The following is a 6,167-nucleotide window of genomic DNA, read 5'->3' as shown; positions in this document are numbered from 1 at the left end:
CACCAGTGGGGGATTACTGTTCCAGTGTATTCCATCACTGGCGGCGGTATTTACAAGCTATGGAGGGCTTGGTGGCTCAGCCAGCTAATATGCTAACCACATGGGCTAGCACACGGGCTAGCTTACAGCGCAGTTCAAGCGTTAAGCGTTGGATTCCGACCTTCTTTCTTATGCTACGTGCCGTTCCCCTGTCGCTAACTCCTGACTCTCTCTCCACTCTCCTGTCCGTAATGGCGCAATAAAAGGGTTGTTAAAACATGCATAAAAATATATGTTTTTACAAGGTTTGGACCACAGAGGCGGTAAACTGCGTATCGGTTAATGTAATATTTGGATCAGCGTGTTTGTCTCAATTACATGCAGGATTATGGTAGGGTTTTCTTCAGACTTAAATGTCATTTTACTTTATAACATCGTAATGCTCAAATGGGTCTTGGCATTACAACGAACAAGGGCAATGTTGTCATTGACAATTGATAAAAAAGTGTGCTGCCCGGATTTCCGTGAGATCACTGAATTATTTAGACCATGTAGATCAACATATTGGAATTATTCGCTGAAGAAATGAAATGACAGGCATATTTTAAATGGTTGATATAATGCCACCAGGTTTGTGTTATTCGCCATAACAAGGCGTTTGAAAATCTGCCTTTCTCTGTGTTTTAGTGACATCACAAGTGGGAATGCCACCTAGAAGTATGATGGATAGATCAGCAACGTTTGCTTAAGTCCACTGGGTAGGCTGGTAGAGGTAGATCTATCCAGTGTACATCGAGGTAGACACGCCTACTTGTGATGTAACTAAAACAAAGGAAAAGGCAGATTTTCAAACGGCTTGTAATGGCTAATCCCGCTCTCACCTGGTGGCATAATATCACCACTTCAACAAAAGGCATGCCGACCGGATTGTGTTAAAGCGAGAGACGGTGCTGCTTAACACTAGCTTATACACAGGGAGCCTTCAAAACAAACCAAACGGCACGACTTCCACTCCACCTGGTCATCCCCTAGAGGTGAGGGTCTAGAAGGCAGCGTATTTTCAAACACAACATTTGTTTTAAATTATGTCTTTGGCCTGTTTGCTTGGTCACCACGCTCGTATATTTTTCTTTATAGTGTGTGTATTCCCTTTGAATACAACCACATTGCTTTATTTATTTCTATTTCACGTGGAAAAGCATCTAGTACCATTATAAATAAAGATTATTATGATTATGGTTTTGATCATTATTGCCTATACAGACCCAGAAAGTCATCTTTAAGCTCTTCCTGGCCGCAGAAGGCGGTGCTGCTGCTGCATATCCAAGGGATTGTGGGTAATGGTGAAACTGCAATTACAGCCACACTGTAGGAGAGCCTCAGAGTTACAACTACACATGGGGGACCCATATGGTCCCAGCTGTGTCACCCACAGACCAACTACAGTACTGTGGTCCCTAGATACGGCCGGTTTATGAAAAGCAAAGGTCATAAATGAATTGATATGGTTAACAGGTGGAGCAGAGAGGGGAACCCCTAGGGAGGAGTTTTTGTCCGCCATGCAGGCCTCGGTGAGACAGAGAGCAGACCTGATGGTGGAGTCTATACACAGAGGTGTGCACTATGGCCGTCATTCAGTGGGCCTTCATTAAGATCCGGATAGACTCCTGCTGTTCCATACGCTTTAGAGAAAACAAAAGAAAATGACCAGCACAGGAATGCAAGCATACCAACCCCTTCTTAACCACACCAAAACCTGACCTTAACCACACCAACTCCTGACTTTAACCACACCAAAACCTTACCGTATCCTGACAAACCACCATAACCAAACCTTCAACTTTATACTTGAATCACACAAAACCTTTTCCTTAACTACATCAAATCATCATCTTTACCAAAATAAACCTTTACCATAGCCACGGAACTTTAACCTTAAACACACCAAACCATTACCTTATCAACACCAAAACCTTACCTTAACCCTACCAACTCCTGACTTTAACCACACCAAACCCTTACCTTAATTGCACCAAAAACCTTACCGTATCCTAAAGGCCAATGGGCCAAAGTGATAAAGCTTCACAACACAACATCGTCAGACGCCGTGAGCCAGAGGGCGGACTGTGACATCACGAACTGGACAGTGAGGAGGACATGAGATTGCTTGAGCATAACTCTCTTCCTCCCTCATTATCTTCCCTTCCTCCCTCTCTCTCAGGTTACCCAGGTGATCAATCACTCACGAGACCACCAATCAATCGCCGCTCGGTCCGGGACAAAACGGCCATTGAGTTATGAATAATGGAGTGTGTTTATGTAAGGAGGGGGGGGGGGGGGCTTTGACACTTTATGGATTGCCATAAACAAGATGACTGCACGGTTGTGCTGAGCATAGCTCCAGCATCTCTTCAGAAATGTGTGCGTGTGTGATGTATTTCCATAGAGAACCACCATTCAGGGGGTGGGTTCTGTACGTGTGTGCACATTTGTGTACACAATGCTCTTCAGCTAAAATCGTTCTCCTTTCTTGGAAGGGGGACCAAAGAAGATGATTGTGAGGAGATGGGATTGTTTGGTTTTCCGATAAATTCCTCCCGTCTTCCGTAGAGGAAGAAACAGTGAAATGGTTTGAAATACCACACTTGTTCGATGTGCATTCTATGGATACTACAGATACTATTACTAACCCAACATTTAAAATATGGATATGCAATTCATCCTGTTAGATTATGTGGAATAAATTCAAGACACAAGCATGCTTGTTTAAAACTTTCATTGGCCTTTAAAGCTTTTTCTCTATTAATCTATCTCTATAAAACTGTATTCATCTCAAAGACCTCAGAATGTCTCCCATACTATAACTTTAAACAGATGAAAACATTTGAGCCAATAAAAAGTCCTCTGCATAATGGGAAAACCCCAAAACTGCTTTTGTTTATTTGTTTCTGCAGGAGACACAGATGATCTGTTTAACCCGTTCCTCCATGAGAGATCCAACAAAGCAGGTTTTGTTTTTCATCTAAACACTTTAAAAGTTATTTGTCATGCAGTATTTTATGTCACAATCTCTGATTCGATTCAAAGAAAGCACAAAGTTCATACTTTTGTTTGAAGCTCGCTTTGAAGTGAATAGACATGAGTGGGACGATTTTGTGTTTTTCTGTCCATGTCTGCACATGAAAGAGTTTATTTTCTACGTTATTATGTTGTTATTACTATTATATTATATTATAGTATTGTGTGTGTGTGTGTGTGTGTGTGTGTGTGTGTGTGTGTGTGTGTGTGTGTGTGTGTGTGTGTGTGTGTGTGTGTGTGGTGTGTGTGTGTGTGTATGTGTGTGTGTGTGTGTGTGTGTGTGTGTGTGTGTGTGTGTGTGTGTGTGTGTGTGTGTGTGTGTGTGTGTATTATATCTTGCCTATAAAATAGAAAATACATAACACAAAATAAACCAATATAACTAACATCACGATTCCCCCAGTGTTACACCCCATTCAATAGAATGTAGGCTATGGTTCCTAATTGTTGTCGAGGGAAGATTTTACTGTTCCAACCATCGCATGCTATTGTTTCGCATGTCACCTCCACCCCCAGGCCCACCTCCACCCTCAGGCCCACCTCCACCGTAGGACCCACCTCCAGCCTCAGGCCCACCTCCACCGTAGGACCCACCTCCAGCCTCAGGCCCAACTAGACCCTCAGCCCCACCTCCACCGTAGGACCCACCTCCAGCCTCAGGCCCACCTCCACCGTAGGACCCACCTCCACCCTCTGACCCTTCCAGCTCCCAGCTTGGAGAAGGAGGAGAGGCCTGAGGTTTGACCCTGAAGGGGCGGCAGGATGAGGATAAGCTTGCCTCACTGTTCCACACGTCCGCATGTAATAAAGTGGCATATGAACATATACAACCTGTGACTAGTCAGTTTAATTAACCTCGTTTATTACAAGCTGTTGAGAGGTGACTTGTATATGAGAGACATTGTTTTATCATTTGGTTTATGAATTGTGTCGTGGCAATTTTTTTATGAGATATGCACATATGTCGCCATTGTTACTGGCTGTGTAGGTCCATATAATACAGCGTAATGTCTTATATATTTATTATCCCTGGATATCATAATTATTTGGCTGTAAGTCTAAAATGGGCTCAGATCTGGGCCTATTATTCTCCAAAATACCTTATTTCAATATGTTTCCGATCCATGTTTGTTTGGGCACCATGAACGGATCCGTCACACTCGTAATATAAATATTAATATATATATATGTGTGTGTGACGATTGTGGATGATGGCTGGCTGAAGCAGCATCCCCTGGTGTCGTCTGATTGGACTCTGGGGCTGGGTGAGGCTGCACACCTGTTGCTCATTGAGTAATCAGTGTGCACAGGTGAACCAAGTGGACCATTGCTATGTTAGGTATCAAACTGTTGCAATGTATAACAGCCGTTTAACACCACCACCCTGCATCCTTTGTCTAGCGGAGCACAAAATAAGTCCTCCAAGTGGAGTATGGAAGCCACCTTGATGGCATGGAGATTGGATATTGGCTAAATATATATATATAGCCCGATATATATATATATATATATATATATATATATATATATACAGTACAAACAAGAAGTCATAAAAAATTTTTTTTTCTTGTATATCGCCACCGCAGCAACCACGATGGCATCAGCGAGGAAACAAGAGAGAATGAATGAAGAGCTTCTTCTTCTTCTATGGTGGGTACCTCCTCTTCTCTTCCTCCTCCTCCTCCTCCCTCTCCCCCTCCTTTTCTCCACTGTCTCCTCCTTCTCCTCTCTCTCCTCCTCCTCCTCCTCCTCTCTCTACTCCTCCTTCTCCTCCTCCTTCTCCTCCTCCTTCTCCTCTCTCTCCTCCTCCTCCTCCTCCTCTCTCCTCCTCCTTCTCCTCTCTCTCCTCCTCCTTCTCCTCTCTCTACTCCTCCTTCTCCTCTCTCTCCTCCTTTCTCTCCTCTCTCTACTCCTCCTTCTCCTCTCTCCTCCTCCTTCTCCTCTCTCTCCTCCTCCTCCTCCCTCTCTCCTCCTCCTTTTCCTCTCTCTCCTCCTTTCTCTCCTCCAGCTCCCTTCCTCCTTCTCTCCTCCACATCCTCTCTCTCCTCCACCACCTCCACCTCCTTCTCTCCTCCACATCCTCTCTCTTCTCCACCACCTCCTCTACATCCTCTCTCCTCCACCTCCTCCTCCTCTCATCCACCTCCTCTCTCTCCTCCACCCTCTCCTCCTCTCCTCTCCTTTTGATGTGACAGTCATCTGGGTGGTCGAGACTGTCAGGAAGCGGTCTGAATGTGGCTTTGCGGTCCGGTCTCCTGGAAGGGAAGAGGAGTGAGATGCATCCTCGAGCTAAGTTACCCTTCCTCCACATCTGAATTCACTGCAAGTCGCATCTGGATGGAAGCGTCTGCCAGAAGACAACGTCTGCCAGGCTAGTTCAAAAGGCTGCAGTCGTGACTGTGAGACCACAAACAAAAGAGAGGGAAGGTGTCACTCGCATGACGAGGCCAGAAGGGGTCTTGGCAGGAGAGGCCTGCATGCAGAAGCTATGCGTTACATTACACAAAGAGCTGCCTTCATGAGATCACTGCCTGGCTCAGGGAGGCACAGGGTGTTGCCAACGCACTCACGAGACACACAACTGGGGCTCCTTGTTTGCTGACGAAATGAATTTTGCACTCTCTCCCTCTCTCTCTCTGTCTGTCTGTCTCGAAACCTCCCTCTCTCTCTCTCTTTGCATCTCTCTCTCGCCCCCCTCCAACCTCTATACTCTCTCTCTCTCTCAACCTCTAACCCTCTCTCTGTCTCTCCACGTCTACCTCTTTCTGTCTCTTAACCTCTTCCCCCCGCTCTCTCCCTCTCTCTCTCTCTTTCTCTCTCCATCTGTCTCTCAATCTCAACCTCTCTCTCCCTCTCTCTCTTTGCATCTCTCTCTCGCCCCCCTCCCACCTCTATAGTCTCTCCCTCTCTCTCTCTCTCTCTCAACCTCTAACCCTCTCTCTGTCTCTCCGCCTCTACCTCTTTGTCTCTCAACCTCTTCCCCCCGCTCTCTCTCTCTCTCGCTTTCTCTCTCTATCTGTTCCTCAATCTCAACCTCTACCCCTCTCTCTCTCTCTCTCTCTCTCTCTCTCTCGCTTTCTCTCTGTTTCTCAATCTCGACCTCTACCCCT

This window comes from Gadus chalcogrammus, chromosome 13, assembly GCF_026213295.1.
Source record: "Gadus chalcogrammus isolate NIFS_2021 chromosome 13, NIFS_Gcha_1.0, whole genome shotgun sequence".
In the NCBI taxonomy this organism is placed as follows: domain Eukaryota; kingdom Metazoa; phylum Chordata; class Actinopteri; order Gadiformes; family Gadidae; genus Gadus; species Gadus chalcogrammus.
The sequence above is the reverse complement of the archived record's forward strand: the minus strand, read 5'-3'. Positions refer to the sequence as shown.